We start from the raw sequence: 18,337 nt of genomic DNA, 5'->3' as shown, positions 1-18,337 counted from the left end.
GATTCAAGACTCAAGATTCAAGAATGAAGAGAAGACTCAATCAAGATAAGTATTAAAAAGTGTTTTCAAAAATTTGAATAGCACATGAGTTTTTGACAAAACCTTTTACCAAAGAGTTTTTACTCTCTGGTAATCGATTACCATATTGTTGTAATCGATTACCAGTAGCAAAATGAGTTTGAAAAAGTTTTCAAACTGAATTTACAACGCTCCAAATATTTTCAAAAAGTTGTAATCGATTGCAATGTTTAGGTAATCGATTACTAGTGCCCTTGAACGTTGAAATTCAAATTCAAATGTGAAGAGTCACATCCTTTCACTTAAAAGCCTTGTGTAATCGATTACCAGTGAGTGTTTCTGATAAATCAAAAGATGTAACTCTTCAAAAAGGTTTTGACTTTTTCAAAATGGTTTTAAGTTTTTCTAAAAGTTATAACTCTTCTAAATGGTCTTCTTGACCAGACATGAAGAGTCTATAAAAGCAAGGCTTTGTTTTGCATTTCTAGAATCTTGAACACTTATTTCATACAATCCTTTACAAGCCTTGAATCTCTTTGAACTTCTTCTTCTTCTTTGTACCAAAAAGCTTTCTGAAGTTTTCTGGTTTTCCAAACCATGAAAACTTGTGCTATTCATCTTTTCATTCTCTTCTCCCTTTGCCAAAAAGAATTCGCCAAGGACTAACCGCCTGAATTCTTTTTGTGTCTCTCTTCTCCCTTTTCCAAAAGAACAAAGGACTAACTGCCTGAATTCTTTTTGTGTCTCTCTTCTCCCTTTTCCAAAAGAACAAAGGACTAACCGCCTGAATTCTTTTGTGTCTCCCTTCTCCCTTGTCAAAGAATTCAAAACGACACAGTCTGAGAATTCTTTTGATTCTTCCCATTCCCTAATACAAAAGTGTTCAAAGGACTAACCGCCTAAGAATTCTTTTGTATCCCCATTCACAAAGTATCAAAGGTTTAACAGCCTGAGATCTTTGTCTCAACACATTGGAGGGTAATAGTAAGATTATAAATAGCAGTGTAGCTAGAATGAATACGAATTAGAGAAGTAGAAGAAGCAAAAAAATAAAGAAAGAAAAAGTGAAGAATGTAATAAAAAAGAGAAACAAAAAAAAAAGAAGAAAAAAAGAAATTATGTAAATTAAACGAAAGACATTATCATCATGTCTCTTCCACACTCAATGAATTTGTAGGTGGGCTCAGGAATTACCAGCTGTCAACAAACATTTTCAGATGAAATAAAGGAGAACCCTGATGCAATCCTATCCCGCAAGGGCATTGGGTAGAAGACTCCAAGTAGATTGGGCTAGAGATCCAAGGGAAGGCCCTAGGGTTCTCATGAGCCTTAGGGTAGATTTCGAGCCCATGGGCTAAGTATGAGCCCGCTTATCTTTGTAAATATTAGAATAGGTTTTTCCTTCGTTTGGGCCTTGTATTTTGGGCATTCTAGTAGTATAGGGTTTTAGCCTTGTATTTCGGGGCATTTTGAGTAGTCTTTGTAGTAAGGACTTTTTTTTTGTATTTTCATGTTTTTTGTCATGGGGGTGAGCTTAGCTATTATAGGGGGTGTGTAGCTAAGTTCTAGCTTCTCATCTCAAGGAGGTGAGCTTAGCTATTAGAGAGGTATGTGTAGCTAAGCTCTAGCTTCTTTAGGAATCTTCTTAAGGAAGCTTCTCAAGGAGGTGAGCTTAGTTATGATAGGGGTGTGTGTAGCTAAGCTCTAGCTTCTCAAGGAAGTTTTCACAAAGAAGCTTCTCAAGGAAGTTTTCTCAAGAAAGCTTCTCAAGGAAGCTACCTAGTCTATAAATAGAAGCATGTGTAACACTTGTTGTAACTTTGATGAATGAGAGTCTTGTGAGACATACTTCAAAGTTCCACTTCTCTCCCTCTTTTATTCCTTCAATTTCGTGCTCCCCCCTCTCTCTTTCTCTCCCTCTTTCTTTTCCTCCATTGAAGCATCCTCTCCAAGCTTCTTATCTAAGGCTCATCTTGGTGGTGAAGCTCCTTCTTCCATGGCTTATTCCTTAATGGATGGCGCCTCCTCTCACCTCTTTTCCTTTGTCTTCCGCTGCATCTCCATGGTGGAAAATCACCATTAAAGGACCCCATTGAAGCTCAAAGATCCAGCCTCCATAGAAGCTCCACAAGCAAGCTTCCATTAAACCCCACTCCAGAAAACTGTTACAATAAAGTTCTTTCTATTCCTTTATTTTTTTTTTATTTTAAACACAAAATAAAATTAAAACATATATGTTCATGCATGAATACATATGGTTGAGGTTGAGGTTTTGAGATATTGTGATGAGTGGTTGATTGATTACTTGAATATCATGGCCTCTGTTCTTGACAGTGGCATTCTAAGGCTTATAGTACTTCTTAAGCTCCCCTAACTTTGGCACCACTCTCACTCTGTGGTTTGACAAATCAATTGGAGATTGCATTTTGCCACTTTTAGATGTTTCCCATTCCTTCTTCAGTTCCCCCTAGTGTGAGGGACCCTTCTCACTCCCTTTTATGTAACCAAACTCACTCTCATTCTTTACATAGCTACATACATGATCATTAGCCACAAAGAATGAATCAAAAGATGGAAATTAAATTAAATTAATCGAAGATTTGGGATGCAACCCAGTGGCCCAATTCCTGCTAGTAAGAACTTCCTTAATACTACGCTATGTAGTGCTTGCATTGCACCATATATACATGTTTAAGCACAAACTGATCAAAGAATTAATTAAGAGAAAAAGAGATATATATTAATTAAATTTACCAAAATTTGTCGCACATAGCTATTAACAGGTAGATTGCTAAAGTCTTGGGCGGTATAATTATGTCTGGAGCCATATAAGCCAGGCAGGAGGTAGTTGTTGATGTAGTCATTGCTTCCCGTTACCACAACTGCTATAGACATGTCTAAGAACTGATTCAATACACTTCCATTCGCATTGTCCTATACTGATTCAATGTGTTCTCAAAGTTCAGGACTTGTTGGCTAAGGCTATTTACCGATCACCCTAAATAATTATCATACAAATTAAAATGAAATTGAATTAGATCATATTTGTCAAAAGAAAAGTTTAATTAAATATGCTAGTCTCTAACCATCCAAGATATTTTCAATCTTATGCACAATATAATCCTAGAAAGGCAATAGAAAAAACAAGTAACATCAACCAATTATGTAGCTTTTGATATCAGTGTCAGGATTTGATATCAGTTGTGCTAAAGGATATAAATGTTAGTTGTTAACTCCAAAGTTAGGTAAATCATTCATGAAATCAATAGTGAGTGATATTCTATCATATGCAATTATGTAGCTTTTGATATCAGTGTCAGGATTTGATATCAGTTGTGCTAAAGGATATAAATGTTAGTTGTTAACTCCAAAGTTAGGTAAATCATTCATGAAATCAATAGTGAGTGATATTCTATCATATGCAATGGTGCTAGGCCCAGGCTGACGCTTTTACATCTATTCAACTAGCAATAAAGGGGGATGTTGTGACACCCTCTACCCCGACATATATACAAATAAATAAAATATAAAAAAACTGGTAAACAAATTCACGTGGGTAAAAGGTTCACATTCACTTTACTATTATCAATTAAAACTTATTAAAAACATATTAGGCTCAAAATAAAACCGTCAAAATTTACAAAAATATTTTGTTAAATCAGTGAGGTAAAATAAAATAGACTAACATCATAAAATGAATATAAAAACTTATCTCCCAATGTCACATCCTATCAGAGCATTGTGTCCCGACGTCTTTTATCACAATATTCCTTAAAGTAGTTCACCTAGTCATCTGCTCCCCCGAATACAAAGTTTAAGATCATCACAAGATCCAACACAAACAACAAATCGGGAGTGAGTTATCACATTCCTAACTATTAGAGAGAAACAAGACAACATATAGTAGCCAAATATAATTTACTTAGCATAGCTCACATTATTGCACCACTTTGTCATTCAAAATTCACTTTTCAATCATCAATCACAATACACAAGAATCACACACCCCGATCAAGACAAAATAACACATCAATTTCATAATAAACAATTAGCAAGCGTATGCAACAGTTATGCTAGGACTCAAGCCTATATGCAATGTAGTACCATGTGAGTGAAAAACCTCGTCGGTCGCCTAAGAGTACATGACAGGACAAGCCACACACTAGCAAGTCAAGTCGCTCTCACTAGATAATATCATAGGGTGACCAGTCAGGGTCATAGTGTTTTGCGAAAATGCTCCAACCATATGGGATCAACATAGGCTTAAAGGAGCACTCAAACTGGGTGACTCCCAAGGCCTACACTCCGAAGAGTCCCTCAGGGTCTCTCCCTCCTGATTCAGGTTCAACCCAGAAAACATTTTAGCACACAGACTCTATCTATGAACTGCACAAAACACACGACTCCTCAATTGTTCTCAAAATAATTTTAACTCGTCGCCCTTAAAGGGTCTTAGCATTAACTCACCGCCCTTAAAGGGTCTTAGCATTAACTCATCGCCCTTAAAGGGTCTTATAATTAACTCACCACCCTTAAAGGATCTTATAATTAACTCACCATCCTTTAAGGGTCTTATAATTAACTCACCACCCTTAAAGGGTCTTAAAGTCGTGTGATTGTACAATTCATAGTTCATAACTCAATGCAAACAACATCACAATCACGTACATACTCAATTTATTACATACACTTGATCTCAATCACAATGGTATAATCTCAATTTAGCATGTCATCACATTTCATGAATCACACTCACTTTACCTGTGAACTATGCAATACACACAACTACTCAATTATTTTCAAAATCATTTTAAATCGTCGTGCTTGTGATTAAACTCGTCGGGTTTCCACAATGGATCCCATCACAATACCCCTCGCGCAAAACTCGTCGCCCTTAAAGGGTCTTACAGTTGTGTGATTGCATAATTCATAGCTCACAACACAATACACATCTCAATATACATGTATTCCATCATTCATCACATGTTCAATTCACCACATACTCATAATTTGAGTCATCATTTCATATTCTTAATATAAACCCCTCAAATAATATTATACAATTATATCAAAATCATAGGTCAAAATATACAAATATCAAGAGCATAATTTATCAAGCAATTCTCATTAGAACATCAATATTTTATTTATAATCATAAAGGAAAAAATGCAATTTAATAACCATCCCAAAATAAAACCCTAATTTAATCCTCTAAGGATCCTTACACATGTTCTCACTAGCCCCCAATTGTGAATAACTCATCCCTTACCTCTAAGCAGACTCACGTGTTTTCCGGCAGTGATAGTGGCATCTCTAGCGGTTTCGTGAGATTCCTCCAGTTTTTCCTCCGACTACTCCGATAGAGTTCCCACGGAGAAGGGATTGAAGCCTCCATTTGTACTATCTTCATGCAATTCCTTTTTCTCCCTTCACGATTATTAACTCGCAAATCACAATGGTGAATTTGTGAGAAATTTAATTTCGAATAACATATCAAAATGTTGTGAAAATCCAACGGTTAACGAATCAAGGATCATAGTTTTACCGAGACAGCTCTGGGTTTCTACTGGAAAAGAAAAAGTCACGATGCGAATAATATTTCTTTCATCTCCGACATCTTTTCATAATTCTCAACGGCGAAAATTCTCGAAATTGAGTTTCAAATCTGTTGCTTAAATTTCACGATGATCCAACGGGGAATGAATCTGGGATCGTCATTTTCCTGAGACAGGTTTGGTGGTCTGCGGGAAAAAGAGAGACTTTGAGAGGAGAAGGGGAAAACGAAAATGAGGGAAAAAAGAGACACCGTCAATGTGAAAACTGACCTAAGGCTATTTATAGCTAGGTTTACTCTATTTATTTATTTATTTATTATTTTATAAAAACAAACTTCATTTTATTCTCTATCAAACAAATAAATAAAATACCCTTTTTATTTTCTCTCAAACCATTATTTTAATTAATAATTATATCTCCTTATTTATTTATTTATAAAATCTCATCATTTTTCTAAAACTCTATTTAATTATAAATAACAATTCTTTTTAAATTAGCTTACGAAAAATGGGATGTTACAGATGTAATGTAAGTTGTTGAGTCAATTTTAGAGTTGGATCTACCACTACTAGTCTAACTCCTTGCCTCCCCCTTCCCAATTTTAGTTTTCACAAACTAAGGCTTAAGTTAGGCAAAGTGTATATAAGCTAATTAGTGTTGTGCCTATTGAAACACCTCACCCTAGGAAGACTCCAAAAAGGTGGATAATGACGAGACCAGACCCAATAACATCTTTATAAGTTTGGATATATTACATTTGTTAAATCCAACATCTTGTAGTGCCTTAACGTTGGTGAATCTGACAAACCACAATAAACCTTGACAGCACCCCTGTTCTTCAATATCCAATGCACTTAATATTATCTATAGTGATTCATATTTTGAGATTTTAAAGTCCAAAATGATAAAAGAGTATAAGTATGTATGTACACACATAACTAACATATATGTGTCACCCGATGCTCTGAACAGAACACAACTCCAAACTCTCCAGACACATTCTAGAACTTTATTTCAAGTTAAAATTAGATAACTAAGGTAATGACTAATGACATAAATAGTGATTATCACTTCTTCATAACTGAATTGAACATGTGCTTATTTATTAATGCATCTCATTGAAGATTCAAGAAAATCACACAACAAACTAATAGACTAAAATTAGTAAATGAATCGCACAATTGATACAATATAACACAAAATTGGTATAGTGCACATGCCTAACAGAGAAGGAAACAAGTTTCTTAACACCTTGAAAGCTTTTCAAATGCCCATAAACACCAACGTACATATAATTCTTATCATTAAATAAATTGAGGTTATAAATATAAAAACCACAAACTTGTATATAAGCTTCCATAAATAAGAACTTACATTACTGCCTCCATTTCCTTTGTGTCAAAAGTCTCATTAACCCTAATCAAAGAACCAAAAAAAAGTTGAGAACAAAAAAAATAATAAAAAGAAGTTGAGGTGGTATGGTACCTACAAAACTCAATGTGGAAAAGGTCTTCAGATAAGACTGAGCGCAATATAAGCAATCCTAGACCATAGGCCCTAAAACAATAACGAAATGTGTTAAAAGGAAGCAAAAAAAAAAGGGAAAGTGGAGAATGGAAAAGGGAATGAACCTAAAACGAGGCCTCTTCTAGCTTCATCGATTCCCATTACGCAAAGCTTTAATGCTCATTCTGGAAGAATTTTGGATCCCATTATGCTTCCTTTTGACTACTCAAGGAAATGTGTGTTTTCTTCTCAAGAGTCAAGGGCTCTTTATTCCGTGAAAAAGGATCATAGTTGAGGTTTGAGATTGAAAGAAAGAGAGAGAGAAAAAGCATAAAACTGGAACACAAAGAAGAAGAACCAACCTAAGGTTTAAGAAATGGGAGGAGAAGATGGAAATAGAAATGGTGTACGTGTTCCTCGTGGAAGGAGATATTTTGAGTGAGGCTAGGGCACAAATAAAAGGTGTATGAGGAGAAGGGTAGATTGAGCATCAGGTTGAGGAGACTAATTTCAAAGACGATTTTAAGAAAACCATATTTGAATACTTGATTTTTGAGACGATTTTAACAAAACTGTATTTGAACACTCAATTTCTAAGACGGTTGATCTAGGCCATACCCGAATCAAATAAATATTAAAATGTAGTAACTAGGAAGTGATCCTAGGTCGTTTCCCAACGAGCAATGATACACCAAATGTTCATAACAAATAGTAGGAAATAGTAACAAATTGGGGGGGGGGGGGGGTTGTTTGCTTTTGTAAATTAAACATGGAGTAAAATTGAATTAGAAATTATCAGAATTAAAATACGTTGCTTCCCCTTGATTCACAAGAAAGCCTTTTATCCTAGGTTGCGGGAATTTATCCTTTATCAGTTCAACCACTTAATCCAACCCTAAATTAAATTACTAAGTGAAATTTAACATAAAACATTCATTATGTGATTAAGCATCACACACACCAATTACTCATAAACAGTCATTAAGCATGAACGTAAATTAAGCACAGAGACAATTAATCAAGCACTAAGCATGCATGAATTAATAGCAACAAATTCAGAGTAATTAGTGAAGAGGAAAAACTGAACAAAATTTAACAGTAATAATAGAACCTCAAAGAAAACTGTGATTGATCCTCAAGAGAAAACAACGCTGCGGACTTAGCCTTCCATTAATCAAATAGAGAACGATATTTTATTGATAAAACTAAAAGTCTAAACTGGAATTGTAAAAAACGAAAAAAAGAGAAAGAGAAGAGAGACTAAAACTAAAACAAAAAATAGAAGAGAGAGAGGAGAGAGAGAGAGAGAGAGGAGAGAGGAGCATAAACCAGAAGGGCAAAGGTCTGCGTTTAATTTGTTGCTCCGCTCCTATCACGGATATCCAAGTCAAACTCTTGGAGCCAGAGCATCCATCGGATCAACCTAGGCTTTGAATCAGCCTTCTGCAACAAGTACTTTAAAGCTGCATGGTCAGTATAAACAATAATGCGAGTACCAAGCAAATAAGAACGAAATTTTTCAAGAGCAAAAACTATGGCTAGTAGCTCTTTCTCAGTAGTAGTATAATTCGCTTGGGCAACATCTAAAGTCCTAGAAGCATAATACATCACCCTAGGCAATTTATCAATTTTCTGAGCAAGGATAGCCCCCAATGCATAATTTGATGCATCACACATAAGCTCAAAAGGGGCTGTCCAGTTGGGTGCCTGGATGATGGGGGTGGTAGTCAGTGCTCTTTTGAGGCAATCAAAAGCCTCTTTGCATTTATCATTAAAGTCAAACTCCACCTCCTTTTGCAACAAGTTGGATAGTGGAAGGGCTACTTTGCTAAAATCTCTTATAAAGCGCCTGTAGAATCCTGCATGACCAAGAAAAGATCGCACCTCTCACACGCAAGAGGGGTAAGGCAATTGGGAAATAATAGAAATTTTTGCAGGATCTACTTCAATGCCCTTATTGGAAATAATGTGGCCTAAAACTATACCTTGCTCAACCATAAAATGACATTTTTCAAAATTTAGAACAAGGTTAGTTTCAGTGCATCTGTTCAAAACCTTTTCCAGACTATCCAAACAAACATCAAAAGAGGATCCATATACAGTGAAATCATCCATAAACACCTCTATGAAATTTTCTAAAAAATCACTAAAAATATTAATCATGCACCGCTGGAAGGTACCTGGGGCATTCCACAGGCCGAAAGACATCCTGCTATAGGCAAAAGTGACGAAGGGGCAGGTGAATGTGGTCTTTTCCTGATCCTTAGGAGCAATAGTGATTTGCATATAACCAGAAAAACCAACAAGGAAAGAGTAGTGAGATTTACCTGCCAGGCGTTCAAGCATCTAGTCAATGAATGGCAGTGGAAAATGGTCCTTTTTGGTAACCTGGTTCAGCCTCCTATAGTCGATGCATACTCTCCAACTTTTCTGCACCCGAGTAGGAATCAGCTCATCCTTCTCATTTTTTATCACGGTGAGGCCGGTTTTCTTCGAAATTACTTGGACGGGACTCACCCCTTGGCTGTCAAAGATAGGATAAATGATTCTAGCTTGCAAAAGCTTGGTTACCTCCTTCTTCACTACATCAAGAATCATCGGGTTGAGTCTTCTCTGTGGCTATCTTACTGGTTTAGCCCCATCTTCTAAATTTATTCGATGCATACATGTGGATGGGCTAATACCAGGAATGTCCACCAGGGTCCAGCCTATAGCCTTCTTATGCTTCTTGAGAACTGATAACAATTTCTCCTCTTGCTCATCAACAAGGGAGGCAGATATAATTACTGGAAAACTTTTGCTATCATCCAAGTAAGCATATTTTAAATTTGATGGCAGAGGCTTCAATTCTGGTGTGGGCGGCTGGATAGTGGTAGAAAGAGATGGTTTCTCAGCCTGTACCTCATAAAGAAAGTCAGAGGTATGTGTACTTCCTGAAACATGGTTAGTTCTATCTGACTCTATAAAATCAATCTCAAAAGGTAGAACATCACCAGACATGTAATCAATATTAAATTTAGATTCACTCTCAACATCAAATTCAGACATATGATCAAGTACAAATTCTGATTCAATGCATGAAGAGTGACAGGCATGCAGATTAGAATGAAGATCAGTCATGTATTCATCAACAATATGGTGAATTATTTCAACATGAAATACAGGAAGATCTTTAGATGGGTGTTTCATAGCATCAAGAATATTAAAATGAATAGTTATATCACCAAACTCCATAGATAGTGTGCCTGCATATACATCTATCTTAGTTCTAGTAGTTTTCATAAAAGGTCTGCCTAGAATGATGGGAACTGATCCTTTAGAAAATCCCTCCTCCATATTTAAAATATAAAAATCAAAAGGGAAAATTAGCTCACCAACTCTAACTAAGACATCCTTTATGAAACATGCAAGATAGGCAACACTTCTATTAGCTAAATGAATTACCACATCAGTTGACTGCAAAGGACCTAGAGATAGAGAATTAAAAATAGACAGAGGCATAACACTAACAGAAGCTCCTAAATCTAGCATGGCATTGTCAAACTTATTGTTCCCTATTATACAAGGTATGCTGAATGTACCTGGATCTTTACATTTTTCAGGGATTTGGGGAACAGATTTACCAATCAATGCAGAGACATTTATGCCCATACTAATTCTTTCACTTCCTTTAAGCTTCCGCTTATTAGTGCACAGCTCCTTCAAGAATTTAGCATATCTTGGAATTTGCTTTATTGCATCCAGCAGAGGTATGTTTACCTCTACTTTCCTAAATGTTTCCAAGATCTCTTTCTCTACCTCTTCCATTTTTTGTTGGAAATTGCTCTTGGAGGGAATGGAAGAGGGATATGCTGCTTCTCTTTAGATTCACCTGCATAGAAATTGTTAGGTAACTTACTCTTTAAATTTTTGTCATCATCTTTTTCTGGAGTAGAGTGAGGTTGGGCAGGTTCATTGGCGGATGAGGAAGATGCTACTAGTTGAGGTCCTTGACACTGCTTTCCTGACCTCAATGTAATGGCACTCACATTTTTGGGATTCTAGACAGATTGAGAAGGTAATCTATCAAAATTATGGGACTGTTGTTGATTTAACTATGTAGCCAACTGTCCCATCTGATTAGTTAAGCTCTGAATGGAGGCTTTGGTCTCTTGCTGAAACTGCATGTTTTGCATAGTCATTTGCCTCACAAGTTCTTCAAGGGAAGGTTGCGGAGGGGCCTCAACTGTTTGCTGTTTCTGGGGCTGTTGTTGTTGTTGTTGTTGTTGCTAGATTGGTGGAGGAACGTATGGTCTGCTTGGGCCAACAACATTTTGAAAATAAGACTGTTGTTGTTGCTGTTGTTGTGAAGGATTCGACCATATAAGGTTGGGATGATTCCTCCATTCGGGATTGTACCTATTGCTGGAGAGGTCATAGTTATTCTGTTGTGGCTGATTTTGCTGCTGAGGTTGAGGAGGTCTGTTGTAGATGTTTGCAACATAAGCTTTAGGCTGTTCAATTGCTTCAGATTGTTGCCCAGAAGGGCAAAGGTCTGTGTGGTGGTCGGCAGAGGAGCATAAACCACAAAGTCTGGCGATAGGTGCAGATTTTTTATTCATTGCCAGTTGGATTACCAGGTTAACCAAGGCATCTAGTTTACCTTCAAGCTTCTTAGTCTCACTTGATGAAGATGAATTCGTGGCTACTTCATGCACTCCTCTAATGACAATAGCATCATTTCTGGCACTGAATTGCTGGGAGTTGGAAGCCATCTTCTCAATTAAATTTCTAGCTTCAGCAGGGGTTATGTCTCCAAGGGCTCCACCACTGGCAGCATCTATCATACTTCTCTCCATGTTGCTGAGTCCTTCATAAAAATATTGGAGGAGAAGCTGCTCTGAAATCTGGTGGTGAGGGCAACTAGCACATAATTTTTTAAATCTCTCCCAGTATTCATATATGCTCTCTCCACTGAGTTGTCTAATGCCTGAAATATCTTTTCTGATGGCCGTGGTCCTGGAAGAAGGGAATTTTTTTTCTAAGAATACTCTCTTGAGGTCATCCCAGCTCGTGACGGACCTTGGAGCAAGGTAATATAGCCAGTCCTTTGCCATTCCCTTTAAAGAATAAGGAAAGGCCTTCAGAAATATGTGATCCTCCTGGACATCTGGTGGTTTCATGGTGGAGCAGACAATATGGAATTCTTTCATATGCTTGTGTGGGTCTTCACCAGCAAGGCCATGAAACTTTGGAAGCAAATGGATTAGTCCAGTTTTAAGAACATATGGGACATCCTCATCAGGGTATTGGAAGCACAAGCTTTCGTAGGTGAAATCAGGTGCAGCCAATTCCCTTAGAGTCCTCTCACGGGGTGGAGGGTATGCCATGTTCTCAGAATATTCAAAATCAGAATGCTCTAAACTATAATGCTCAAAATCACCAATAACAGAATGCTCAGGATGCTCAAAAGGTACTAAATGATGTCTAACTAATCTATAAAATGTCCTATCTATCTCAGGATCAAAGGGTTGTAAGTCAGATGGATTTCCTCTAATCTATAAAATGTCCTAACTAATCTATAAAATGTCCTATCTATCTTAGCATGCACAATTAGTTGCCTTCTTATGCAAGTAACAATGTAGGTTTGAACTACAGCTACCATCAAATGATGTCCAAATGACTTGAAATTTTGTGAGCAACCTTATAAAATCATGAGAAGATAGCACAAAAAATTTCAAATGACAATTCAAAGTCTAACTATATAAGCTAAAAATGATAAGTTAAGAAAAATAAGAGAATAATACTTGAAAAATAAAAAACTTTTGACAGAATCACTTTTTTTTGGACGATGGAGACCTCAAATTTTTTTCTACCCCAAATACATATATAATAATTGTGATTCTGATAACCGGAGCAAAAGTAGATTAAAAGAAGTTACCACAAAAAAATTCAGCCAAAAATAACAACTCTAGCTACTAAGACAAAAAAATCCAAATAATTCAGCAAGGGTGGTCGCTAAAATCCATCGCTACATGATTTCCACTACTACTCTATTTTGCCGCAAGCAAAAGTGGTCGCTAAATCCGTCGCAAAACACTATTCATAGCAAAACACCCAAAACTGAAACAGGGGAAGCGCTTAACAAAAAAACTAAAACAGAACACACACTAAACAAAATACCAAGACACTAAACAACACTAACACACACACTAACACAACACTAACAATTAAACATAAAACACAAAATAATTAAACACTAATACGACACTAGCTATTATGAACCTTTGGACACTACTCCCCGGCAATGGCGCCAAATTTGATCGAGGCCGTACCCGAATCAAATAAATATTAAAATGTAGTAACTAGGAAATGATCCTAGGTCGTTTCCCAACGAGCAATGATACACCAAATGTTCATAACAGATAGTAGGAAATAGTAACAAATTGGGGGGGGGGGGGTTGTTTACTTTTGTAAATTAAACAGCGAGTAAAATTGAATTAGAAATTATCAGAATTAAAATACGTTGCTTCCCCTGGATTCACAAGCAAGTCTCTTATCCTAGGTTGTGAGAATTTATTCTTTATCAGTTCAACCACTTAATCCAACCCTAAATAAAATTACTAAGCGAAATTTAACATAAAGCATTCATTATGTGATTAACCATCACACACACCAATTACTCATAAACGATCATTAAGCATGAACGTAAATTAAGCGCAGAGACAATTAATCAAGCACTAAGCATGCATGAATTAATAGCAACAAATTCAGAATAATTAGTGAAGAGGAAAAACTGAACAAAATTTAACAGTAATAATAGAACCTCAAAGAGAACTGTGCTTGATCCTCAAGAGAAAACAACGCTGCAGACTTAGCCTTCCATTAATCAAATAGAGAACGAAATTTTACTGATAAAACTAAAAGTCTGAACTAGAATTGTAAAAAACAAAAATAAAAGAGAAAGAGAAGAGAGACTAAAACTAAAACGAAAAATAGAAGAGAGAGAGGAGAGAGAGAGCTAAACTAGAACCTTGGTGCTGTTATATAGTTTTTTCAGCCCCAAAGCTTACAAATCTGTTTTAAATCCAAGCCCATATGTAAAATCAAATCAAATCTAGATAAGATAAGATAAGATAAGATCTAGATGAAATAATATCTAGATGAGATCAATTCTAAATAATATCTAGATAAGATAAGATAAGATAAGATCTAATTTTGTAGAATAAATTAGTCTGCCCTCTTCAAGTCCAAGCCCAATGCTGGATTCAAGCCTAAGCCCAATTCTAGATTCAAGCCCAATGCTTCATTAATTCCTGAAATTAGATTAAAAACATCAAATTAGCTGAATGGGCCCAAATAATAAAACTACCTAATAAATTTGACAATTAAGACTGATCAATATTTAAAATGGTGCAAAAAGGGTTAAGAAATAGGAGAAAATAATGGCACATCAACGATTTTTATAAAACCGTCGTTGTACATCTCCTGCTATTTACAAAATTGCCACCACCTAATATTTTGGAACCATCTTAGAAGGTGTGTTCTATAAAACCATTTTTTTAGTAGTGATAGGAGCTGAGCCCCTTTTTTTCTTCTAACATATGTAATGGACGGTGTGGTAAACCTCCCCCCTTTCCAAGTTTAGCCTTGCAGTTTGTATTGCACAAACTACTTTTTATACATTGTTTGTGGTATGGTGGTTGGTTCAAATGGAATTAACATTGTTATTGAAGAAACCATAACGAGAATATGGTGTTTAATATTTTGGATGAAGTTTATAAGAGGTAATGAACTCCATATCATTGTATTGGAAGGCGATTTGGGAACGGTATGATTTTGGAACATTATATATTTAAATTTGGAGCTTGGAATCATATATATATATATATATATATATATATATTATCCTTTTCATTACATTAAAAACACAGATGTTTCCAACAACACAACCTATTAAAATTTTGTAACTCTTGAAATTAAATAGAACGACAACACAAGTTATAGGAAGTTCAACACCTACCAGTTGAACAAAACTAAGCTATCAACGGTATTTGATGTGGAGATCCAAAGTTTTTATTGTCCACAGGAACATATAAGTGAAAACAATGGGATCTTGTGCGGAGGAGACTTTGTTATTGTTCAACAACAACCATCTCTATTTTTTTTCACTTTAAAATTAATTACAATAACATATTTTAAAGATGAATAAAAATGCAACTTATCATTTAATGAATGTAAGTATATTATTAATTTTGAGCTATAGTAACCACTTTTTCCATTGTCCACCGGTGAACTACCTAATGCATAGGTTCCCCGTAAAAGTTTGCCTTACGAAGGATGTATGAGGAGTTGACTGATGAAACATGTGCTTTATTATAAATGATAATAACCTTAATCGTGATCTTAAAAACAACAAACACATAATTAGTTTTACACAATTTTATTTTAGCTATCACCTTAACCACTATAGTAATAATCACAAATACACCTAATGATGCAATCCTACCCCCCAAGGGCATTGGATAAAAGACTCCAAGAAGATTGGGCCAGAGATGCATGAGAAGGCATTAGGGGTCTTGATGTAGCTCCATATGGAGCTTGTAGGCCTTAGATCTTCTTCATCAATGGAGTCCTTTGCTTCTTGAAGATCAATGGCAGCGGAATGGAAAAGGAAGAAAGATGATTGGAGACTCCACTTCAAGGAGAAGATGAGTCAAGAACAAGCTCACCACCATAGGAAGCCATGGATAAGAGCTTGAAGGTAGGAGAAGATGAGTGGAGGGAGAAGGAGAGAAGAAGCTCGAAATTTTATGCCTCAAATAAGGTCTGAACTTTGAAGTGTAATTCTCAAACGATCAAAGTTAAAAAATGCACACACAAGGCCTCTATTTATAGCCTAAGTGTCACACAAAATTGGAGGGAAATTTGAATTTGAATTTGTGGAGCCAAATTTTTGAGCCAAAATTTCACTAATTATGATTAGTGAATTTTAGCTATCGTTCATCCCACTAATCCAAGATCAAGTCCAAGATTCTCCACTAAGTGTGCTTAGGTGTTATGAGGCATGTAAAGCATGAAGGACATGCACAAAGTGTGACTATATGATGTGACAATGGGGTGTAGCAAGCAAATGCTCACCTCCCCTTTAGGATGGTCCAAAATTTAATTGGATTGGGCTTCTCCCAATTCAATTAAATTTCTCTCCCAACACACACACATCAAATAGTACACTTAGTGCATGTGAAATTACAAAACTACCCTTAATACAAAAACTAGTCTAGGTGCCTTAAAATACAAGGGCTGAAAAATCCTACATTACTAGGGTACCCACCCTACACTATGGAGCCCTAAATACAAGGCCCAAAAATAATGAAACTCTAATCTAATTTGTACAAAGATAAGTGGGTTCATACTTAGCCTGTGGACCCAAAATCTACCTTAAGGTTCATGAGAATCCCCTAGCCTTCTCCTGTATCTCTGGCCCAATATTCATGGAGTCTTCTAGCCATGGCTCTGGTGATGGGTCCCCTCCTTGGGATGATTGCATCATCCCCTCCCTCTTGAAAAGGATTTGTCCTCAAATCTGTAGACCCTTCATCATCTGAATCAGTTACACCTGCAAAAGGAACCAAATTAGTAATGTTAAAGGTGTTGCTAACTCCATACTCCTCTAGGAGGTCTAGCCTATACGCATTGTTGTTGATCCTTTGCAAGACCTGAAAAGGGCCATCACCTTTGGGGCTAAGTTTGTACTTTCTCTTAGTAGAGAATCTATCTTTCCTAAGATGGAGCCAAACTCAATCCCCTTTATTAAGCACCAACTCCTTCCTTCCTTTATTGCCTTTAGTTGCATACACCTTTATTTGGTTTTCTATTTGGCTCCTAACCCTTTCATGTAATTTCTTCACCAACTCTGACCTAGATACCCCTTCTTTATGTATAAAAGAAGTGTCAAGTGGAAGGGGAATTAGGTCCAACGGTGTGAGAGGATTGAACCCATAGATAACCTCAAAAGGTGACTGCCTGGTAGTTCTATGAACCCCCCTATTATAGACAAACTCCACATGAGGAAGGTACTTATCCCAAGACTTGTGATTGCATTTTAGGAGAGCCCTTAACAATGTGGATAGAGATCTATTCACCACCTTTATCTACCCATCAATCTGTGGGTGACAAGTGGTAGAGAAAAGGATCTTAGTTCCTAGCTTAGCCCATAAAGTTTTCCAAAAATGGCTAAGGAACTTAGCATCTTTATCAGACACAATAGTCCTAGGCAAACCATGAAGCCTCACAGCTTCTCTAAAAAAAGTCTTGAGATATGACTAGCATCATCTACCTTGTGGCATGGTATGAAATGTGTCATCTTACTAAACCTATCGACCACCACAAAGATAGAGTCTACACCCCTTTGGGTCCTAGGAAGCCCAAGGACAAAGTCCATACTTATATCTACCCAGGGTGCAGATAGAATGGGTAAGGGTTGTGGAAGCAAAGCTTTCCAAGTTTATTTTGATGATACCAAAGACTCAAGTCAAGAATCAAGAGTCAAACAAGTTTCAAGAATCAAAGAGTCGTTTAATCAAGAATCAAGATTCAAGAGAAGACTCAAGATATGCAAGAACTTCAAGATAAGTATAAAAATATTTTTTCAAAAGAAAAGATTGAATAACACAATTTGTCCAAAATAATTTTTCAAAGAAAAATCTTTACCAGAGTTTTTACTCTCTGGTAATCGATTACTACCTTGGTAATCGATTACCAGAAGCCCAAACAGTTTTATAACTATTTTACAAAGTAGTAAACGATTACCATGGGCATGTAATCGATTACCAATGTTTTTAAACGTTGGATTTCAAATTTCAAGAGTCATAACTTGTGATAAAACATTTTCAAACTTGTGTAATCAATTACACAATATTTGTAATCGATTACCAGTGTTTCTAAACGTTGGTTTTCAAATCTAAACATGAAAAGTCACATTTGTTGATGTGTAATCGATTACACTATAATGGTAATCGATTACTAGTGAATGATTTTGAAAAATAAATTTCCAAAAGTCACAATTTTCAAAGTGACTAGTTTTCAAGAGAGTCACAACTTTTAAAGTGACTAGTTTTGAAGAAATTTCCAAGAGTCACAACTTTTAACTTGTTTTTTCAAGAGCCATCAAATGGCTATAAATATGTGACCATGGCACGAACTTCAAAAGTGAGGAATTCATTCAATTATTCTCAACATCTTTCTAAGAGTTTTTGTTGTTGCTTTGTCAAGAAA

General features: G+C 36.2%; 1 non-coding gene across 1 annotated transcript; it reads left to right on the top strand.

Moving 5' to 3' along the window:
• The first annotated feature begins 11,965 nt into the window (after positions 1 to 11,965).
• Positions 11,966 to 12,072, top strand: LOC112998292 (small nucleolar RNA R71). The gene has a single exon (XR_003263328.1). It is a non-coding gene; the product is annotated as a small nucleolar RNA R71 (small nucleolar RNA).
• Positions 12,073 to 18,337: the final 6,265 nt, after the last annotated feature.

The sequence above is a fragment of the Glycine max genome, chromosome 10, assembly GCF_000004515.6.
Source record: "Glycine max cultivar Williams 82 chromosome 10, Glycine_max_v4.0, whole genome shotgun sequence".
Taxonomy (NCBI): domain Eukaryota; kingdom Viridiplantae; phylum Streptophyta; class Magnoliopsida; order Fabales; family Fabaceae; genus Glycine; species Glycine max.
This window is presented reverse-complemented; position numbering and strand designations above follow the sequence as displayed.